The sequence below is a fragment of the Grampus griseus genome (genome assembly GCF_964374135.1).
Source record: "Grampus griseus genome assembly, chromosome: 2".
NCBI classification, from domain to species: domain Eukaryota; kingdom Metazoa; phylum Chordata; class Mammalia; order Artiodactyla; family Delphinidae; genus Grampus; species Grampus griseus.
This window is the reverse complement of record NC_139018.1, coordinates 78,101,930-78,125,614: the sequence shown is the minus strand read 5'-3', so window position 1 is coordinate 78,125,614 and position 23,685 is coordinate 78,101,930. Positions and strand designations below refer to the sequence as shown.

General features: G+C 39.8%; 1 protein-coding gene across 3 annotated transcripts in view; it reads right to left on the bottom strand.

The window, feature by feature from the left end:
- Nucleotides 1-23,685, bottom strand: part of FMN1 (formin 1) — a gene marked incomplete at both ends in the record, with an annotated part of 397,602 nt that overhangs the window by 113,867 nt on the left and 260,050 nt on the right. The gene's annotated exons all lie outside the window — the stretch shown is intronic.

Genomic DNA, 23,685 nt, shown 5'->3' with positions numbered 1-23,685 from the left:
CAAGAAGATTACCTGAGACCAGATTAGAGGAGGGCAGGCCCTGTACATATCCTAATCTTATTAGCAACTCCACCCCAGAACCTTTACTATAAAACTCATCAAATCCTCCCCGGTTGGGACATACAGTTTTTCCGGGGCATGAGCCCGCTCTGTCCCCCTTTGCCTGGCAAAGCAATAAAGGTATTCTTTTCTACTTCACCCAAAACCCTGTCTCCGAGATTCGATTAGGCACCAGTGTACAGAGGCTGAAATTCTGGCAGCAAGAATGAGCAGGAAAGTAGAAAATCAGGAGTGTGGAGTCACAAGATCCGACAGGAAACCATTACTGCAAGGAAAAGCAGTCAGCTCTGCGCAATACTGTTGAAAGGTCAAGCTGAAGACAGAGAAGGGACCACTGACTCTAGCAACAGGGAGGTCACGGGTCGTCTCAGAAGCAGTTTCAGGGAGTCGGGGGTGGAGGGAGGAAACTAAATAGGAGAGAGGTGAGGTAAGTGAAGACACATTCTATAGCCACTGGTTTATGAAGTTAAGCTAGAGAAACAAAAAAAATGCAAAACGGGGAAGATCCTTCCATCCACGAAGATAGTCGCTAGCGCTTCTCTGATCAAGAGTGGGTGCCCCTTTCCCCAGAGAAATGTTGTGTAAAAATAAACCCACCAGGAAGCTTGGGTCCAGGGGAATCCCATGATGCTGATTCACTTCACAGAGGGAGGCTGTCCAAGATCAAATTTACCTTAATGTCCCATGATCATGAGTATTCTCCATGAAAAAATTTAAGCAGAAGTGACAAGGCCAAGTGAGGACATGCCAACACGCTTTAGGACTTTTGGAAAGACTTGCAAAGCTGGGCCACTGACTACAGCCTTTGCACGGAATTGTCTCAAGCACTATTCAAAGGTCCCTCCTATCAAACATCGCAGCCGAGTCAGAATTTCCACTGTGATGATTATGTGGTCATAGATGCTGCCTTGGCCTGTGAGACATTAGCATGAAAAATATTCATTAATCACCTACCCATGACTAGGCCTAAATATAGATGGATTGGGTGTGCTTTGTTATAGAGTGTTAAGTGATCCATCCATTTCTTTGAAAACAACCCTTCCCGTGGTCCCCATGAAAATCGCCACCATTAGAAGCCTTCCCTTGAACTACAGATGCTACCTCCAGAAGATCTCTTTAGAAATGCATATACATATATTAGCTGAGAAAGCAAACGTTATCAAACAAAAATTTGAGAGGGTAGATTTCAAACAAGAGACAGGGAAATTGCGTTACAATGGAAGAAAAAGGTTCTGATCTCTAAGTAGACGGTCTAGTGGGAAGCCTTGGGCAGGCAGCAAACATGAAGTTGCTGAGCATCTGAAAGGGAAGGGAACTCATCCTGGGGAGGAGAGCAGCAATTAACTTCTCTGAAGTATTATGAGGGTGATACACGTAAAGAAACGCAAAACACACTTACAAAAAAAGTAATAGGAAAAAAATCAATCATGGTACCATGACCAGAACAGCCACCATTTAATACTTTGGTACCGTTTTTTTTAGTGTCTCAGCCTCTGCATCACCACACCCGCCCCAAACTTCCATAATTTTATGGAGGTTGCTTTTATATGTTATTTTTATATACTTTTATTTGATAGAGAAATTTATGTATCTTTATTCTTTCTATTAAACATATCAGGCACACTTTCTCATATTATTTCACAAAATTCACAAGCACTGTGTTTAACAGCCATATAAAATTTCATCAAGTGGATATGCCTTAATTCATGTAACAGTTCCCTTGCAGCTGAATACCAAAGTCCTTTCTACCTTATTCTTATAGTGAATTATTCAGGCTTTAAGTAACATCTGTGCCCATAAAAACTTATTCTGAGTTTAAGATGACTTCTTTAGGATAGACTTTACAAGTGGAATTAAGGGTAAAAATTTAAAAAAAATTTTTTTTAAGTCCTTGATAAGTAGTGGCCAAGCTGCTTTTGGTACAACGTGGATTGTACCAAAATGGGAAAGATGAAGGAGAGAGATTTTTGAAAATAAAATTGTACCTTCTCTACCACGCTGCAGAGGTGGCTGGCTACATAGGAGCTAGAATTGCGCCTGCCACTGTAATATAAGGACTATGGTCCTTGCATTTGAAGTGATTATACTCTAGGATGGAAAACAGTGAGATGACCATCCATGCATTGAGGTAATTTACTCAAAGGTGAAGATAACTGGTGACATACAGAAATTAATACGAGATAATCCAGAATTAACCACAGCATAAGACTAGGTTTGAGGCCTGTCCCTGACAGCAGTTTTGAAAGGTCCTGTGTATCACATTTATTCTGAATGTCAATTATACTATTGTCAATGCCAGTGGAGCAATCTGAATTTTGGGGGTGTCTACAAGCAAAATTAAAATTTGCCTCAAACACTCATATTTTTTGAGAAACATACATTTATGTAATTATGAACACATAAATTTAAGATGCTCGGACCTGCAGATCAAGAATATCACATAAATTAAAAAAAAAAAAAAAAGAAAAAAAAAGACTATCACATAATGATATGGACACCTGATTACAATTTAAGCAATTTGTGGAGAATAGACGGAACTTACGTTTTGGGGCAATCAAGTGAGTATTGCTTTAAGGAGTATCTTTAAGTGAAAATCAGTGGATGAAAAGTAAGAGGTTGCTGATGGGATCAGCAAAGGCAGAGCCAGGCCCTGTTGGGTAGGATGCCTCCTTCTCACAGCAGTGACACCTGAGATACAGCCATCCATCTTACCCGGTGCCCAAATCAGGAACATGCTTTTCCATAGAAATGCTTAAATAAAAGATACTTCCTCTGGAGCCAAAATGCTGATTTCGTGCAATTTTCATTAAAGTTAAGTGACGAATTCACTCACACATATAAATCTTTGAAGGCAACAGCAATTCAAGGAGATCAGTATGTGAAAGAGGTAGCGGTGCTAGCGGTGGCGATCTTAGGACTGTTTCCTCCCAGCAGTGCAACAGCTGGCTACGAAGAGACCAGTGACGGTGATAAATAAGCCCATTAGCAAAGAGGAACCTGTCTCCACGTTGCTCAATCAGGACAGCTGTGAGCCTTCTGCAGCCTCTCTGACCTCCAGGCCCACATTCCCGTCTCAGCCTTCACTAGTTAGTCACACTAACTGTAATTTTCTACTCTGCAAAGTGTTTACATCTAAATAAATCTTGAAGAAATAAAAGAGAAAAGATGGAAAGGCATAAGGAGAAGGGAGAAAGGGATGGAAAGTTATTTTAAAACATACAACCTCAACTGGTGGATGGATTCTGGTATCTAATCTTGGCTACGGGGATCATTGGCAAAGCATGAAGCTGGCAACTTCTGCTAATCAGTTTGCCACTGTCTTCAGATTTAATGCAATATCTGGCTCAGACGCTTAAAAAAAAAATCCCCTATTCCAGCTAAAATATTTACACAGTCCTATGTGTTTCACTTAATGCCGGTTAAGCAATCGTCTTTTAAAACTCCGCAGACACTTGTAAATCTGTCGGGCCTATAAACAAGGCTTCATATAAAGAGGGCTGCATCGTCAATTTGCTGGGAGTCGAGATTTCTTAGGATGTGTTTGAAATTAAAGTTGAAAATCAGAAAGAGTTTAGAGTGGGTAACAAAGTGGCCAATCGTCTCGCTGGCGGGATGCTGTTGGTAGTATTAACGGGAAGCCTCCAGACACTGACCTCAGCTATTTAAAGCCCTGCTCTCCTATAAACCTGTCATTGATCCTACCTCTCTGTTGAGTTATGGTACAGGGAAAGTTACTGGTCCAGCAGCCCTGGTCGTCTGCATCCTAGGGCCTGTCAGGTTAGAGAAGGTGAGTTGGTGAGGTCTGACACAGGAGGCTACTATATGGTTACATGTGACATGAGTGTGTATTAAGTGGGGAAGGATGGGGGACTCTCAGAGGAAAGGGGAAATTCTGGGTACAGCTGATGCTGGGAAGAACAAGACAGCTGAATGGTGACAAATAAATAGTATCTCCTGGGAGAGGCAAAGTAAAACAGGTTCTAAAATGTCTATTAAACTCCCCTACATCTTCAGCCCTGATGTTAATGAGCCTGAGTGATAAAATTTAAAGGCAAGGGAGGCCCACCTGAGCTATCTCCTGCTGGCCTGGGGAGCCGCAGGATCTTAACCCTCTCTTCAAGATGAGTCAGGTACCTGTGATAAGACTTTGAGCAAAGTGAACAATCATTTAATTCCTCCTATTAGATTAAATACCTTTTTACTCCATGTCACTGACTTGAACATGTCACTGATTATGACTCACACTTTTATAACAGCTTTAAAGAAGAAAGATAATACATTAAAAGTACACATCAGTTTAAAAACCTAGACCCAGGGAGAGGGTTCAAGATGGCCATGAGGGAAGATCTTGAACTCACCTCCTCCCATGGATATAACAAAGCTACAACTGTATGTGGGAGAATTCCCTCGGAAAAGGACATGAAAATTGGATGAACACAGCCTCCACAACAAAGGATAAAAGGACAGTATCAAGATAGTATCTTTTACCTGAGGAGTGAGGCATTCAAGCTCCACGTCAGGCATTCCAACCTCTAGATCCTGCACAGGAGCGACAAGCCCCCAAACACCTGGCTTTGAAAACCAATGGGGTACAGTCCAAAAAATGACAGGACTGCATGGAATGAGGAAACCTACTGTTAAAGGAGCTGCATGCAGACTCACTGGACCTGAAAATCAGTGCAAACACACCAGACTTATTAACAGCACATGGACCACAGGTGAAGGTAACGCACTTACTAATCTTAAAGTGTCTGCCAGAGAGACAGGAACCAGTTTCAAGGCTCCCCTGGGACTGAGACACTGGCAGAAGCCATTTTTGTGAACTCAGGCGACGATGCTAATGCCAGTGCTGGTGGGTACCATTTTGGAATTCTCCCTCTAATCTGTTAGCACCAGTGGGTGCACCCTGCCGAGGCCTCAGATGGGCCTCGCAGCTGGCTGGGTGATAACCCTGCCCACCAGTGCCCCACGGCAGCCACAGTCTGACCACAACAGAAGGGTACATGAAGCCCACATAAGGGATACCCCTTGAGTGCCAAGCTATGGTGGCTGGGTGGGATTGTGCTTCTGAGCTCCACAGGACATCTCCTAAATAAGGCTACTCCTTCAAGACTAGGAGAGACAGATGATACACCCAGTACAAAGACACAAATACAGAGTATTAGGCAAAATGAGGAGACAAAGGAATATGTTTCAATCAAAAGATTAAGATAAAACCTCAGAAAAAAACCTAAATGAAACAGAGACAAGCAATCTACCCAATAAAGAGTCCAAAGTAATAAAAAGGCTTATGGAACTCAGGAGAAGAAGGTATGAACACAGTGAGAACGTCAACAAAGAGATAAAAAATATTATCCAAACAGAAGTTTTAGCTGAATTGAAAAATACACTAGAGGAGTTCAATAACAGACTGGGTGAGGCAGAAGAACGAATCAGTGAGCTGTAAAAGCAATGGATGAAGGTTAAAAGACACTTACAAAGCAAGCATGAAGGTTAAAAGACAAAAGTAGTTAAATTAACTAAAATTACAAAAATTAGTTAAGGGATGCATAAAGAGGCATAAAATGTGTCATCAAAAGTATAAAATGTGTGTGTGGGGGAGAGTAAAAAGTTAAAGCTTTAACAAGTGTTCAAATTTAAGCTGCTACCAACTTAAGACAGGCTACTACTTGGATGTTATAGGTGAACCGTACTATTACCACAGGAAAAAAACTTACAGTAAATACACAAAAGAAAATGAGAAAGAAATCTAAACATAACACTAAGGAGAAACATCAAAACACAAGGGAAAAGAGAAAGAGAAGAAGAAAGGAAGAAAGAGGAACTACAAAAACCAGAAAACAAATAACAAAATGTCAAAAGTATAACTGTACTTACTGTATTGTATTGTAAAAGTATCAATAATTACTTTAAATGTAAATGGACTAAATTTACCAATCATAATAAAAAGAGTGGCTGAATGAATTAAAAATCAAGACCCATTCATAGGCAGCCTATGTGAGCCTCACTTCAGAAGAAAGTACACACACAGACCTAAAGTGAAGGGATGGAAAGAGATATTTCATGCAAATAGAAATGAAAAGAAAGCTGGAGTAGCTATATTCATATCAGAAATTAAAAGACTTTAAAACAAAAACTAATAAAAGACAAAGAAGGGCATTACATAATAATCAATGGGTCAATCGAACAAGAGACTGCAACATTTGTAAATATTTATGCACCCAACATAGGAGCATCTAAATATACAGAGCAACAATTAACAGATGTAAAGGGAGAAACTGACAATAATACAATAATAGTAGGGGACTTTAACACACCACTTACATCAATGGAGAGATCACCCAGAGAGAAAATCTGGAAGGAAACATTGACCTTAAATGACACATTAGGTCAGATAAACTTAATAGACACATACAGAACATTCCGCCCCAAAGCAGCAGAATACACATTCTTCTCAAGTGTACATGGAACATTCCCCAGGACAGATCACATGTTAGGTCACAGAACAAGTCGCAATGAACAAGTCTCAAGAACACTGAAATCATATCAAGCATCTCTTTCGACTACAATAGCATGAAACCAGAAATCAGTCACAAGAAAAAAAAATGGGAGAACCTACAAAAAAGTGAAGATTACACAACATGCTACTGAACAATGGGTCACTGAAGAAATCAAAGGAGAAATTTAAAAATACCTAGAGAAAAATGCAAACAGAAATATGACATACCAAAACCTATGAGATGCAGCAAAAGAGGTTCTATGGAGGAAGTTCATAACAATACAGGCCTACTTCAAGGAACAAGAAAACTCCCAGATAAACAGTCTAACCTTAAACCTAAAAGGACTAGAAAAAGAAGAACAAATGAAGCTCAAAATTAATCGAAGGAAGGAAGAGAGTAAATGCACAATAAAAATAATGAATGAAACTAAGAGCTGGTTCTTTGGAAAGGTAAACAAAATTGATAAAACTTTAGCCAGGGCTTCCCTGGTGGCGCAGTGGTTGAGAGTCCACCTGCCGAGGCAGGGGACATGGGTTTGTGCCCCGGTCCGGGAAGATCCCACATGCCGCAGAGCGGCTGGGCCCGTGAGTCATGGCCGCTGAGCCTGTGCATCCAGAGCCTGTGCTCCGCAACAGGAGAGGCCACAACAGTGAGAGGCCCACGTACTGCAAAAAAAAAAAAAACAACTTTAGCCAGATTTATCAATGAAAAAAGAGAGAGGGCCCAAATCAATAAAATCAGAAATGAAAGAGGAAAAGCTAAAACTGATACCACTTAATACAAAGGATCATAAGAGATGACACCAACAAACTGGACAAGATAAAAGAAATGGATAAAACCTAAAAACATACCATCTTCTAAGACTGAATCATGAAGAAACAGAAAATCTGAACAGACTGTTTTCTAGTAAAGAGATTGAAACAGTAATCAAAAATCTCCCAACAAACAAAAGCCCAAGACAACACAGCTTCACAGGTGAATTCAACAAAACATTCAAATAAGATTTAATGGCCATCCTTCTCAAACTCTTCCAAAAATTCAAAGAGGAGGGAAACCCTCCAAACACATTTTATGAAACCAGCATTACCCTGATACCAAAACCAGACAAGGACACCACACAAAAAAAGAGAAAATTACAGGTCAATATCCTTGATGAACACAGATGCAAAAATCCTCAACAAAATTCATGAAACTGAATACAATACGGTAAAAGGATCATACACTGTGATCAAGTGGAATTTATTCCAGGGATACAAGATGGTTCAACATTTGCAATTCAATCAACATGATACATCAACATGAACAAACTGAAGGATAAAAACCATATCATCATCGCAACAGATGCAGAAAAAGCATTTGACAACATTTAATATCCATTCATGATAAAAACTCTCAACAAAGTGGGTATAGAGAAAATGTACCTTAACATAATAAAGCCCATATATGACAGATCCACAGGTAACATCCTACTCAGAGGTGAAAAGCTGAAAGCATTTCCTCTAAGATCAGGAACAAGACAAGGATACCCACTCTCACCACTTTTACCCAACATCGTACTGGAAGTCCAACCCACAGCAATCAGACAAGAAAAAGAAATGAAAGCAATCAAAATTGGAAAGGAAGAGGTGAAACTGTCACTGTTTGTAGATGACACAATACTCTACATGGAAAATTCTAAAGACACCACCAGAAAACTACTAGAGCTCATCAATGAATTTGGTAAAGTTGCAGGATACAAAAATAATTAAAATACAGAAATCTGTTGCATTTCTATACACTAACAACCAACTATGGGAAAGAGAGATTAAGGAAATAATCTCATTTACAATCACATCAAAAAGAATAAAATACCTAGGAATAAACCTACCTAAGGAGGTAAAAGACCAGTATTCGAAAAACTATAAGGTACCAATGAAAGAAATTGAAGACAATACAAACAGACGGAAAGATATACTGTGTTCATAGTTGGGAAGAATATTGTTAAAATGACCATACTACCCAAGGCAATCTACATATTCAATGCAATCCCTATTAAAATACCAAGGGCGCTTTTCACAGAACTAGAACAAAAAATTCTAAAATTTGCATATAACTACAAAAACCCTGAGAGCCAAAACAATCTTGAGAAAGAAGAACAAAGTTGGAGGTGACATGCTTCCTGATTTCAAACTATAGTACAAAGCTACAGTAATCAAAACAGTATGGTATTGGCAGAAAAACAGCTACATAGATCAATGTAACAGAATTGAGAGCCCAGAAATAAATACACATGTGTGGACAATTAATTTACAACAAAGAAGCAAATAACACACAATAGAGAAAGGATGGTCTCTTCAATAAATGGTGTTGGGAAACAGAACAGCCACATGCAAAAGAATGAAACTTGTCTCTTACACCATGTACAAAAATTAATTCAAACAAAACTGAAGACTTGAATGTTACGACCTGAAACCATAAAATACCTAGAAGAAAACATAGGTGGTAACCTCAATGACACTGGTCTTAGTTATGTTTTGTAGATCTGACTCCAAAGCCAAGGGGGACAAAAATAAAAATAAACAAATGGGATTACATCAAACTAAAGGCTTTGTACAGCAAAGGAAATGATCATCAAAATGAAAAGGCAACCTACTAAATGGGAGAAGATATTTGCAAATCAAATATCTGATAAGGGATTAATAGCCAAGATATACAGAGAACTCATACTACTTAACAACAAGAAAATGAACAACTTAATTAAAAATGGGAAGAGATTCTGAACAGACATTTTTCCAAAAATGAGATGCAGATAGACAACAGGCACATGAAAAGATGTTCAACATCACTAATTACTAGGGAAATACAAATCAAAACCACAATGAGATACACTTTACACCTGTTAAAATGGCTATTTTGGAAAAAATAAGAAATAACAAATGTTGGAGAGGATGTGGAGATAATAGAACTTTGTACACTGTTGGTGGGACTGTAAACTGGTGTAGGCACTGTGGAAAACGGTTTGGAGACTCTGTATGGAGAATCAAAAAATTAAGAATAGAAATACCATATGACCAACGTATTCCACTTCTGGGTGTTTATCTGAAGAACACAAAAACATTAATTAAAAAAGATAAATGTACCCCTATGTTCACTGCAGCATTATTTACAACAGCTGAGATATGGAAGCAGCCTAAGTGTCCATCAATGAATGAATGGATAAAGAAGATGTAAGACACACACACACACACACACACACACACACACACACACACACACACACACAAAATGGAATACTACTCAGCCATAAAAAAGAATGAAATTCTGTCATTTGAGACAACATGGATGGACCTTGAGGGTATCACACTAAGTGAAAAGAAGTCAGGGAGAGACAAAGACCATATGATCTCACTCATACATGGAATCTTCAAAAAAACAAAACAAATGAACAAACAAAATCAAATAAAAACAAATTCATAATACAGAGATTAGATTACTGGTTACCAAAGGGGAAGGACATTGGGAGTAGGGGAGACAAATGAAGGGGATCAACAATATGGTGATGGATGGTAACTAGATTTGTGATGGTAATCACTGTGTAGTGTATTCAGATATTGAATTATAATGCTGTATACCTGAAACTTATATAATTATAAAAAACCTCACCCCCAGCTTAAAACACTCAATTTTGGGGGTAGGGGTAGGGGATTAGCAGGAAGTATTTCCTGGATTGAAGCAACAAATGAGGTATTTGTGATTCCAAGGTATAATGCCTTGAACAGAAGGTAGCAAATATCTGTTGATTCTTTTTACAATATCACAATCAGGAAGGGCTTTGCAAATGTTTTTGTGAATCTGGAACACCAAATTCTGCTCACTTCTCACCCCTATCAGATAGTGGGAAAGTTTAATCACTGTTCTTAGGGACAGATTCCTGCTCCTGGGCAGAAGAGAAATCCACAGAGTAAGTAGGAATAAATTTCTCCCCTAGAAAATGAGGGTAACACTTGTTCTTAAAATGTGTTTACAGAAGACTTGATATTTCAGTGAGTTTATTTAAAATCAGCAGCTAACTCAGTGCTTTGAATAAATATTTGCTGAACAAATGAACTGATTGAAAAGGTCAAACAAGGTCCTTCTCACATTTGGAAGAATTTTTTTTTTTTTTGGATACCCGGAGATTTGATGATGTTTTTAAAGACCATCAAAATAGTCAAGAAAAAGTTTAAAAACACAGTAAAATTAGCTGGTTTAGCATATTAGCCATTATAGCTTTTCCTTGGGTTTTCCTCTTTCTGTAAGTTATGGCACAGGGAAAATGACTGGTCTAACACTGCCTGGTTGTCTACACTGAGTCGGACATAATTGTCTTTTATCTCTGCACCCAATAGTCTGTGAAAACTATCAACCTCTCAACCTGCATGATGGAAAACAAATGGCCTGTAATGGCCAAGAGTGTCTTGAACCTCGGCCTGTTTCATGCGTGTTATCTCATTTTATTCTCATAAGAACTCTATGAGCTTGGTCCTGCCATTACTGCTTTTTATTTAGGTGAGGGTGGGTAAAGTCATACAAATATTAAGTGGCTGAGCCAGAATTTGAAACCAGGGGTGTCAGACCTGCTGGCCTCATGCTATCCTGTCTCCTACCCCAACCATCTACAGGCAAACCTCAGAGATATTGCAGGTTCGGTTCCAGACCGCTGCAATAAAGCAAGTATCACAATAAAGTGAGTCACAAAAACGTTTTGGTTTCCCAGTGCAAACGTCAGTTATGTTTACACAGTATACTACAGTCTTTTATGTATGGAATAGCACGATGTCTAAAACGATTTCTCTGCAGCCGGCAGTGCTGTTTGACGGCATTTTACCCAGAGTAGAACTGCTTTCAAAGTTGGAGTCAATCCTCTGAAACCACACTGCTACTTTGTCCACAAACTTAAGTTTGTGTCATACTGTAAATCCTTTGTTGTCATTTCAACAGTCTTCGCAGCATCTTCACCGGGAGTAGACTCCATCTCAAGAAACCACTTTCTTTGCTCATCCAGAAGAAGAAAACTGTAACTCTTCATCTGTTCAAGTTTTATCATGAGACTGTAGCCATTCAGTCACATCTTCAGGCTCCACTTCTAATTCTAGTTCTCCTGCTAGAATTTCCACCACATCTGCAGTGACTTCCTCTACTGAAGTCTTGAAACCCTCAAAGTCATCCATGAGGGTTGGAATCAACTCTTCCAAACTCCTGCTCATGTTGACATTTTGTCCTTTGACCATGATCACCATGTTCTTTAAGGCATCTAGAATGGTGAATCCTTTCCAGAGGGTTTTCAACTGACTATGCCCAGATCCATCAGAGGAATCACTATCTACGGCAGCTATAACCTTACGAAATCTATTTCTTAAATGGTAAGACTAGCAAGTTGAAATTACTCCTTGATCCATGGGCTACAGAATGGATGCCGTGTTAGAGGTATGAAAACAACATGAATCTCACTGTACATCTCCATCAGAGCTCTTGGGTGACCAGGTGCACTGTTTATGAACAGTAATATTTTGAAAGAAATCTTTTCTTCTGAGGGTAGGTCTCAACAGTGGGCTTCAAATATTCATTAAACCATGTTAGAAACAGATGTGCGATCATCAGGGCTTCGTTGTTCCACTCACAGAGCACAAGTAGAGCAGAATTAGCACAATTCTTAAGGGCCCTAGGATTTGGGGAATGGTAAATGAGCGCTGGTTTCAAATTAAAGTCATCAACTGTGTTAGCCCTTAACAAGACAGTCAGCTTGTCCACTGAAGTTTTTTTTTCCCCCCATTGACTTCTCTCTAGCTATCAAAGTCCTAGATGGCATCTTCTTCAAATAGAAGGCTGTTCTGTGTACACTGAAAATCTGTTATTTAGTGAAGCCACCTTCGTTCATTATCTTAGCTAGATCTTCTGGATAACTTGCTGCAGCTTCTACATCAGCACATGCTACTCACCTTGCAATTTTATGTTATAGAGATGGCTTCTTTCCTTATGAACCAACCCCTACTAGCTTCAAAGTTTTCCTCTGTAGCAGCCTCCTCACCTCTCTGACTTCCCAGAATTGAAAAGAGTGAGGTCTTTGTTCTGGATTAGGCTTTGGTTTAAGGGAATGTTGAGGCTGGTTTGATCTTCTATCCAGACCACTAAAACTTTCTCCATATCAGCAATAAGGCTGTTTCACATTCTTATCATCTGTGTGTTCACTGGAGCAGCACTTTCCATTTCCTTCAAGAAATTTTCCTTTGCATTTATAACTTGGCTGTTTGGTGCAAGAGGCCTAGCTTTGGGCCGATCTCGGCTTTCGACAAGCCTTCCTCACTAAGCTTAATCATTCCTAGCTTTTGAGTTACAGAGACTCTTCCTTTCACCTGAACATTCACAGGATATTGTGGGGTCACTAATTGGCCTAATTTCAATATTGCTGTGTCTCAGGGAGTAGGGAAGCCAGAGGAGAGGGAGAGAGAAGGGGAACAGCTAGTTGGCGCAGTGAGAACACACACATTTACTGATTAAGTTCCTGTCTTATATGGGCATGGATCATAGTGTCCCAAACAGTTACACTAGTAACATCAAAAATCACTGATCACAGATCACCACAAGAAATACAATAATAATGAAAAAGTTTGAAATATTGTGGGAACTACCAAAATGTGACGCAGAGACATGAAGGAAGCAAATGCCGTTGGAAAAATGGCGCCAACAGACTTGCATGACCCGCAAACCTTCACTGTGCAAACAGCACAGTATCTGCAAAGCACAATAAAGGAAGCGTAAAACAAGGTATGCTGGTGTAGGGACGTTCTAGAAACAATGCGGAGTACCTATGAAAACGCTTCGTAAAAGGTAAGGAACAAGACGATGCAAGCTAAAAATCACCCGTCCCAAAGCTTCATTCTGAATGGAGAAACAGAAGGCCAGGGGAGGGGAGGTGGAGGTTAGGTTATTAAGTGGCACAGAGGGGACATCAACCAGGGCTGCTGATTCCTGGGTTGGCGGGGTGGGATGGGTCACTGATTTTTCCATGGTTACCTAAAAAGTAGAGTCCACGACCTCTGTCCAGCTAAGAGCCACGCCGAGGCCCAGAAATCTGGGAAAGATAAGGACGTTGGCAAAAATTCCAATCCCCTTTACTGGGGCTAAAGAGGTCTCCCTCTAACTTCACTCATTTGGATATCTGACACAAAAAGAATCCACTTGTGGACTGTGACTCTTCCACAGGGTCCAAGATACACAATTTACTTGGGCAGGAAAATACTGTAACATTCACAAAACCACCCACGAATCTATTTCTGTAAAGAAAATGTTTTGACCTGCCATTAAGTTTATGGTAACGTAGCTTGAGCGCTGGCTTGGCAATCAAAAGACTCAAGTTCCATGCCTGGCCACACTGCTTCCTATCTTGGAGACCTGTTCTCTCTACTATATAGGCCTGCCCTACCCACTCCAAAGGATGGAGCTCTACACACAGGTAAGGCATCGGCATTATATTAATTTTGTTTTCTTTTTTTTGAACGGGAAATATGAAAAACATTCCATGAATGGACTTGCCAAATCAGTGCTCTTTTCTATTCCTCCTACCTGATTCCTACGGCACACGGTTGCAGCCGGAAGGCTATTCTCTGGTTTCTCTGGGCAATTCTCCCCACCACTGAGTAGAATCCTTATAAAGAATAGTTGTGTTGTTTCCAAACCTGTTTATGCTAGTTGTTCTCTTTATTGTAATTACATAATTTAATCACTTGATGGTGAATTGTAGAACTACGACTGAGAAAAAGTATTATTTCTATAGATTAAAGTGGAAGAAGCCAAAATATTGCTGTTTAATATAGGTGTGGGAGACCAGTGGAGATTGGGCAGTTATAGTACCTCAGTGCACTGTGGAACTCAGGGCTTGATTCTGGAACACAAAGAAGACGTTAATGGAAATACTGATGAAGTTCAAATAAATACTAGAGTTCAGTTAACAGAAATGTATCAGTGCCAGTTTCTTAGTTTTGATGAATTTAACACAAGTTAAGATGTTAATAATGGGGAAAGTGGAGAAGGGCTATATGGAAACTCTCCATGCTATCTTTGCAACTTTTCTGTAAATCTAAAATTATACCAAAAAGAAAATGTTCATTTTTAAAAAGGTGTGGGCAAGACAGTTTTAAAAGATTGAGAACCATTATAAATATCTAGAAAGATTTGGTGGTGATATTTTCAAGAGCCATGACTCCACTTCAAAAATATGAAAGGGAAAAAAATATGAAAGGGAAATCACAGGTGATCGCGTTATAGATGTGGCATATGTAGGAAGACCCACAAAACTTTATTTAACAGATCTGTAATTCAAGAAGAGGTGTCAGCCCTGCATCAATAGACAAATGATGCTATATTTAGCTTGTTTTAAATGAAAGGTTAGGGATGCAAGTATCATTTTCTGTGATTCCTGATTTGGGCCATCTTTTCTCCATTAACTAACCACATTGGATAAGAGTTCCACTCTATAAAGCTTACTTCTAGATGGTATCAATGCTAGAATTTTTGAGGCATGGATTAATGCGAGAGCAGATCCTTGAGAGCCATTTAGACAGAGAATACCTGAGACCTAAATCTGATACAATCTTACAGTTGACTTTTATATCCTATAAATGGTCAGAAGTCCAGGGAATTTCAGCTGTCCTAATGAAGTCTAGGGAAGAACTTAATAACCCTTACTGAATAAGGAGAACACCAGAATGCACTGAAATAGCATAGTAATACTCATTATCTTAGAAACTCCGAGTTGGAATGTACTTTCAAAATCATGTAGCATAAACCCTTTCTAATGGCACCTATCCTACCCATTTATCGTAACAGAGTCTTCCAGTCGGAAGTGTGTGAGGGACCCACGACCTCATCAGTTCTCCCTTTGAGTCGCTTTAAAATGTTTCCCTAAAGCTTCTGCCTTTTTATGATTGTTTGACATCTTTGCCCTTAAAGAAATCATCTAATTCCTCTCTTACAGCAAGGTCAGCAATTAACTGAGTGAGCTGCATCTTTTCTACCATTCATTCATTTGCTCATTCACCCACTCAACAATTTTTGGCCGAGCAACAACTATGTGGTAGGTACTGATCATCACAGTAGATATAAACACCAAAAAGGCCTCTTCTATTTACAAAGAAATAGAAGATAAGAAATTGGGGGCTATAACAGAGAGGGACTATTCAAAGTGGCCGCTATAGTTTGGGTGGTCAGTGAAGGCCCACGCATGGGTACATTCAGAGGAAGGGCATTCTAGGCAGAAGAAATAGCTACTGCAAAGGTCCTAAAGCAAGCTTACTGGGCTCGAACACAAAGAAAGCCTGTGAGGCTGGAGTTTAGTGGGCAGGCAGGGATTGGGGCAGCATGAAATGAGACAAGAGAGGTAGAAGTGGTTGAATCTTGGAGAAACTTGCAAGGCACAGATACAAGTTTTGAGGCTGGATTTTATTCCAAGAGCAACGACTATGAAAAAAGAAAGTGGCCTGACCCGTCTGGTGTTCGGAGGCTGGATTAAAGGGAGGGCAGGTGTGGAAGCAGGGAAACCTGTTAGGAGTCTGTTGTTCTGGCCCATGTGAGAGAAAGGGGTAGAGTTTGGACTAGGAATGTGGCGTGGAGACGGAGAGCATTAAACGGATTCAAGGCACGTTTTGAAGGAAGAGTCAACTGGATTTGCTCGTGGACTGGATATTGGATATGAGGGCATGAAAGGAACCAGGAATAAGCATTATATATCTTGCTTATACGCTGGGGACTTCCTTCATATAATCCTGATTAACGCTCTCAAGCAACCAGTGTGGAAGGCTGGGATACCCTCCTCCTTATACAAGGATACAGAGGTGGGGAGGGATGAAGCCAGCCAAGGGTTACACAGCTTGTGAAGCAAGAATTTGAATTCAGGACTCGTGACACAGACTTTTCCATGAGGCTAGCTTTTCTTTCAATGTTTTGTTTCTTGTCCAAGAAAAAAAATAATAAATTCTATTAACTGTGTTGATTTATAAATAAAGGGTAGAAACAGGGTGAAAACTGAGGAGAAGAAACCAGGACATCATAACTCATGCTTCCCACCTAGAGATGTCACAATCAAAGGACAACACGAACTTCTTCCATTAATTAAACGGATGAATCAGGTTTCGGTTTCCACATCCTCTCTCCTTTCTGCACAACTTGTCTTTGAAGGCATTTCATTTGGGAAATGTGTGACCTTTACCCACGGTGCTGCGCTTAATTGAATGCTTTGCATCAAAAGTCGCTACGCTGATCAACATCTTACACCCACTGCCCTTCTGAAATCCTTACCCCAGTTCCTGGGTCTGTTTGGTTGAAATCATTTTACAAAAATAAATCATATCAAAGTTTTTCTTTTATTATTTTGAACACTTTGCTTGCAAAACTAAATATTTTTAACACCATGGCAACACGGCCAGGACTCTGGCTAATGTATCCAGGGCTGTACCAGAGTTCAGACTTAGCAAACTCCTGCCGCAGACAAATGGGCTTTGAAGGAGGAAAGAGCTAATAAATTAGGCATGGTCAATAATCGTTCCAGTCGCGTCTTCTGGAGCTTCCTAAAGAGTGATAAATTAGCCAGGCTTGTCCTAATGGATCAATTCCCCCCTCTCCCTTCTAGGACACACCAGCGCGAACTGAGCAAACTGCAAACTGCACGGCTTCTCAATGAGTTCAGATAATACCTCCCACACCTTCCCAAGTACTTGCTCATCCGTCTGCTTGTCTGACCCTTCCGATTGCACTGAGTTGGGCAGGCTGGGATGATCAGCTCCGCTTTTTTCCAGCGGAGGCTCACAGAGGTTAAGTGATTTTGTCAAAGTTGCACGGCTGATCACGTGGTTAGGAAGAGGCAGAACTACATTTTTCAACTGCATCTCCTAAATCCCGGCCAGCACTACTTTCAACACATCAGCCTCTGCTGTTGAAATTTAACTCAACAATCACTTACAAATGCTTCGGTTTATTGTTATTTTTTGGTTTGGGTTTTGTACGTTTATCGAAGTTACACAGGCACCAGTTAAAAGAATAAATGTATTCTATGCATTCTGTAAATCAACAGCCCAACAACTTCACCCAATTCTTCCTTCCCAGAGGCAACCATTATACCAATTTTACCTGCTGAATCCAGCACTTAATTGCATGTCTCTAACAAGCTTCTATCGGCACCTTTTGATTTTTCTCTTTATGCCCTGAAAATGATGGCGCTCTTTCCTCTCCTCACACCCACCATACATGAGCTGCCTCTCAACACAGCACTACCATGACTTGCTTAGACCAGTACTCAGTGTTGCCATTATTATGACTTGGCAAAAACAACTCCAGCCCCAGCTGACATATGTCAATTTTGATTAGCCTGTCCTAAACGTCCCCCACCCCACCCCCCTGCAAACCCCCTCACCTTCAGAATGAATGATTTTTTCCCCCTAATTTGCTGTTTTCTATGTACTTATTACTAAAGGAATGCCAAACTTGTTGCCAGCTGTGTAAATCTTGTCAAAACATTCAGATATAGCAGACGCGTTAACTGTATATTCCTCAAGAACCTTCACCATGATTCTTTTGATCTAATTAACCTGGAATGTTTGCTCTCCATGCCTGGCTGGCATCTTGGGCTCTCTGCCTAACCTGGAGGATCCCTTCACTTCTCTTCTCTGTTGGATTTTCCATTTCCTGTCACCGTCGCATTCCTAATTCATGGTAATGCACATTCTCTAGTAGCATCCTGAAGATGGATGCATGGGAAATACGTTTTTCTTTTAGAATTTACATGTCTAAAAGCATTTTTATTCTGCCCTCATATTGGATAGATAATTTGGTGAATATAAGATTCTGGATTGGGAATAATTTTCCATCAGAATTCTATTTCTAGCTTCTAGCATTGCCGTTGGAAAGTCTGAAGCCATTCTGCTCCCTGATTCTCTGAGTAATTTGTTCCCACATCCCACCCTCTACCTCCTCCCCTTCTAGAAGTGTGTAAGCTTTCTTTCTATCCTGAGCATTCTGAAATGTTCATACAAAGGTATGGATCTGTGCTGACATCTCTTTGGGCCTTTTAAAATTAGGAACTTGTATCCATCATTTTGGGAAATTTTCAAAAATGATTTCATTGATTTACTTATGAATATATATGAATGTTTATGGATATATATATATGGATTTATGTATAAATCTGTGGTGTGTATGAATAGTGTGGTAAAAATTGGCTTGCTTCTCACCTTTCTCCACTCCTGGGTTAGAATTCAGCTGTCTTGTTTGGTTAATTCATTTACCACTTGTCCATCTACTTTTTTAGCTTCAGAAACTTTGTGGTTATGGTTTTCTCTCTCATTCTGTGCTCTTGAGTTTATGCTTTAAAAGAACTCCCTATACTATTATTTTAGTCATTTTCAAGAGGAACTGAATTCCAATGTGAGTGTTCAATCCAAATGAATGTTCAGTTGGCCATCTTTCCTCAGAATCCTCCAAAAGTTTTCCAGTCTTTCTTCACTCCTTACTACAGTCATATTGCCTATGGACCACGCTTAAATGAGTAATAAATATTCACTCTCACGATGAGATCTAGTTTTCTCTTTTTCTCTTAAAGAATATTATACTTATATGGAGAGAAAGCCATTGATAATGCTCGGTGGCAGAAGTCATTTCTCCTGCAGAGTCAGGGCTGGTCCCAAACACAGAAGCAACAGTCTGCTTTGCTGCGTGAGTTGACAAGTCCTGGAAGTTCCCTCACCTTCTCATCTATGTCAGAACCCCGCTCCATGCAATGTCCACAAGTGAAAGAGACAGTAATGGAGTCCAAACCACACAGTGCCTTGGGATGGCCCTGTATTACCCTGCTATTCGTCTGGCTAACCACATCAGACCTGTCTGCTTATCTTCTAGGTCGTGAAGGGATAAAACATAGGCTAGGTAATTCACTGCCAAAGAGAGAGACAGAGAGAGTGTCAGAGGAACCGAAAGAGACTGAGAAACCAAAAGAGACTGACAGGGAGGAGACAGGAGGATAGAAATTACAACAGGTAGATGAGTTGAGTGGTTATGAGTAGAGATAAGAAAAAGCCTAAATTCAAACTTCAAGCTTTACCACTCCGATCATATTGTCAGTGCCTACAAACAGGAAAAGAAAGAATGGTACAGTGAAAAGGGTATAAGCTTTGCAATCAGATAAACCTGCTTCAGATCTCACTCTGTCATCAGTAGCAAAGCTGCTTTAACTTCCTTACTGTTAAAATGCAGGTAGGACTTACATCAAAGTAGTTTAAGAAACAGAAATGATGCAAGCAAATATGCTGGTATTTAGTAATGCCCATTAAATGGTAACTGCTGTCGTTAGTGATGGTGGAAATGGCCACGCACCATATCCTTGGACATGTTTACTGCACCTGTGTCCACGGTCCACCCTTGCAGGGAAAAGGACTTGATCACTGAGATTAATACTGCCAGCACATCACGGTAATAAAAAGTGAGCTAAAAACTAAAACTACAGTGAGGTACCACCTCACACCAGTCAGAGTGGCTATCATTAAGAAGTCTATAAATAACAAATGCTAGAGAGAGTGTGGATAAAAGGGAACCCCCAATGTAAATTGGGGCAGCCACTATGGAAAACAATATGGAGGTTTCTCAAAAAACTAAAAATAGAGTTGCCATATGATCCAGCAATCCCACTCCCGGGCAGATATCTGGACAAAACTATCATTTGAAAAGATACATGCGCCCCTATGTTCATAGCAGCACTCTTTACAATAGCCAAGACACGGAAGCAACCTAAATGTCCACCAACAGATGAACGGATAAAGAAAATGTGGTGCGTGTATATATATACATATATACAATGGAATGTTACTCAGCCATAAAAAAGAATGAAATAATGCCATTTGTAGCAACACAAATGGACCCAGAGATTACCATAATAAGCGAAGTAAGTCAGTAAGAGAAAGACAAATACCATATGATATCACTCACATGTGGAATCTAAAATATGACACAAATGAACATATCTATGAAACAGAAACAGACACACAGACATAGAGAACAGACTTGTGGTTGCCAAGGGGAAGGGGGAGGCGAGTGGGGAAGGGAAGGGTTGGGAGTTTGGGATTAGCAGAGGCAAACTATTATATATAGGATGGATAAAAAACAAGGCCCTACTGTATAGCACAGGGAACTATATTCAATATCCTGTGATAAACCACAATGGAAAAGAATATGAAAAAAATATACATGTATAACTGAATGAATTTGTTGTACAGCAGAAATTAACACAACATTGTAAATCAACTATACTTCAATAAAGTTAAAAAAATAGCTAACTTTTAGTTGGTTTTATTATTGCTTTTAAATTCTGTACAGAAATGCCAGATAAGAGATGGGACACCAAGTTAAGTGTGAATTTGACATAAGCAAGGAATATTTTTTTTTAGTATAAGCATGTCCTGTGCATTATTTAAAACACAGTTTTAAAAAGTCTTGTTTGTCTGAAATTCAGATTTAACTGGGCCTCCTGGATTTTATTTACTAGATCTGACAATGCTAAGGGCACCCCCATATAGCATGCACTGGGGGTGGAATGCTCCACTGACGGCCCCTTCCCCCCACTGCTTGGTACTTCCCAACTGTGTCTACTGCAAATTCAAAGGAATAGTCACTACAGGCCTTCTTTAAATGGTCTCTTTTGCTTCCTGAGGTAATATCAATAGGCCATCACTTTTCTTAAGTTCTGTTTGGGGCTCAACAGTACTGACTGACTAAATCTGCAGAAGGGCATACTTTCATCCAAGTGGTGGACAGATCCGGACCGGGGAGGCACCAGCATGGCTGTGAGGGAGACAGTACAAGAGGACGGTGGCGTGGTGTGAGCTTGCATTAAAGACCTGGGCAGTGGAGCCTGGACAGGACCCCTCCTCCTCCCCGCAGTGGAACAAACCTGAATACTCATTAGTAGATCAGCAATACCAGTTATTAGCATTTCTCCTCACTTCTCACAGTCAGCTCTTGATTAACTACAGTAATAGGAAGCGGGAAGGACACCACACATAATCCCAAATCAAACATTTAACAAAAAAGTGGTCAAGGGCAAGATGAAGTGCAAGTTCTGCTAACCAGCCCTCTGCCCTCCCTCCATCGCTGGAGATACCAACACTCCTGCAGGCAGCTTCCCTTCCCGATGCCATCGGTGCTCAGAGTCCCAAACCCGCCTCACCCTTCATCACCTCACTAATACTTCACATCAATGTATTTGTCCAGACACTTAATTTGTTCATTAAGTACCTAAAGAAGAGGACTGTTTCCACCTTGCAGAAGAAACAGTAGGTAGTCTACTGCTTATCATGCAGTTTCAAATAGGAAAGGTTTTCCAACATGTAAATAGCATAGCTGACTCATACTGATTCATGTGAAAACTAATGCATTAACTTTTTAAAGACTATCACTATTCCGTGACCTCGCTAATCTAGCAACCTACAGTTGAGAGTTGACTATAACTTATCTATAACTTATGTTTCTGAACCTAGTTCTAATTGTATGATTTCATATGCATATCCAAATCGTTGAACTACTGCCACCACACCAGTCCCTGCCCAGGGCCATGAGAAACCACCACGTATAAATGTTCTCATTTCCTGTTTTTATACGTGTAGGTGTACGGCTCCCTCCCTAATTCCTCCTCTTTCAGCTGATTATATTGGTATTGACTGTGTGCCTCTAAATAAGATAAATGTTAATTTTTCTGTGGGCTTTTAGAAAGGAGTGGAGCTAAATGAATGAGTTCAGTCAGCCAGCTTCATCTGGAAGACGTACTGATTACAGTTTAAAAAAATCTACCAACACCCCCTTTCTCTTTCTTGAACTGTAACTTTCATGTATGTATCTTGCAACTTAGATTTGAAGGTAGAACTTAGATTCAGGTACAAAAGAGGTTCATTTGGATCCTTCTGGGCTAATCTGGTCACTCCACTAAAATAAGGACGTGGGGACCGACTATGGCTAAAGAGGTGACGGGTGTACTTCAATGTCGAGTTAGAGATGTTACTACTATTCAAACTTACAATAAAGAGTTCAACATCTATTGAATGCTGGGACTGTGCATTTCACATAGCATCTCATTTATAGAAGGCTTATAAGAGTTAACATTGCAGGATAAACATTTGAAAGATAAAACATTTATGGAGTGATAACAGATATCAAAAAAGTCAACAGAGACTCCTTGTCTTTCCAAAACTGTGTAAGTGTATTCCTAAATATTTCTAAATGGTACATAAGAAAGGACATGTTCGAATATATAGTCTTAAATATTTAGAGAAAAGAACATCATCAGAATTACCTTAAAACACACACACACACACACACACACACACACACACTCACTTGCATCTCTGCCAACATTCTCAAACAAGTTTGATTATCTTACACTGAGGGTTAACTACTGATTACATTTTCCCAATTCATATATGCAATAACAGGGCCAATAATGTATCATTTTCAAGGCAAGATTTAGTACACAGCTAGCTGATTAAATATCCTACCCTTAATGATACGGGATACTAAATAAGTCTCATTAGCTACTAAGGGCGATTTATTTTAATCTTTAAACTTTTCACAATAGGCTGACTTCTCAACACCTATCTGAAGAGTTCCTGTCATTTCCAACCAAAAAATTCGGCTTTCCTACTTGGAAAGCCAGAAAGAATTTTTCATAATGAAATACAGTCACAGGATCATGTTATACAAATGTGGATTTGAGAGCAGTGATACTAGAGTAATTGTAACACTAAAGTTGTTCATTTTGGCTTTCAAGCTCAAGACATCAGAGAGAATGTGACCTATTCTACTGCATTTGTTTACATGGATAACAAACCCAGTTAGGACAATGCAGCCAGGGAGTATGAAGAGAACTATTATAGGGCAAAGGCCATACCTATTCATCACAGTTACTCCTATTAAGGTCACCCAGGAATGACCATTTAACCAACAACTCCGTTCTTGATATTAAAAATCAATAGTAATATCAACATCCCTTCTTCTTAAACAATATTTTACAGAATCCATATTCTACAACAACATACTACTAAGTATATTCAGTGCAAGAAAAAAAGACAATGTTTCA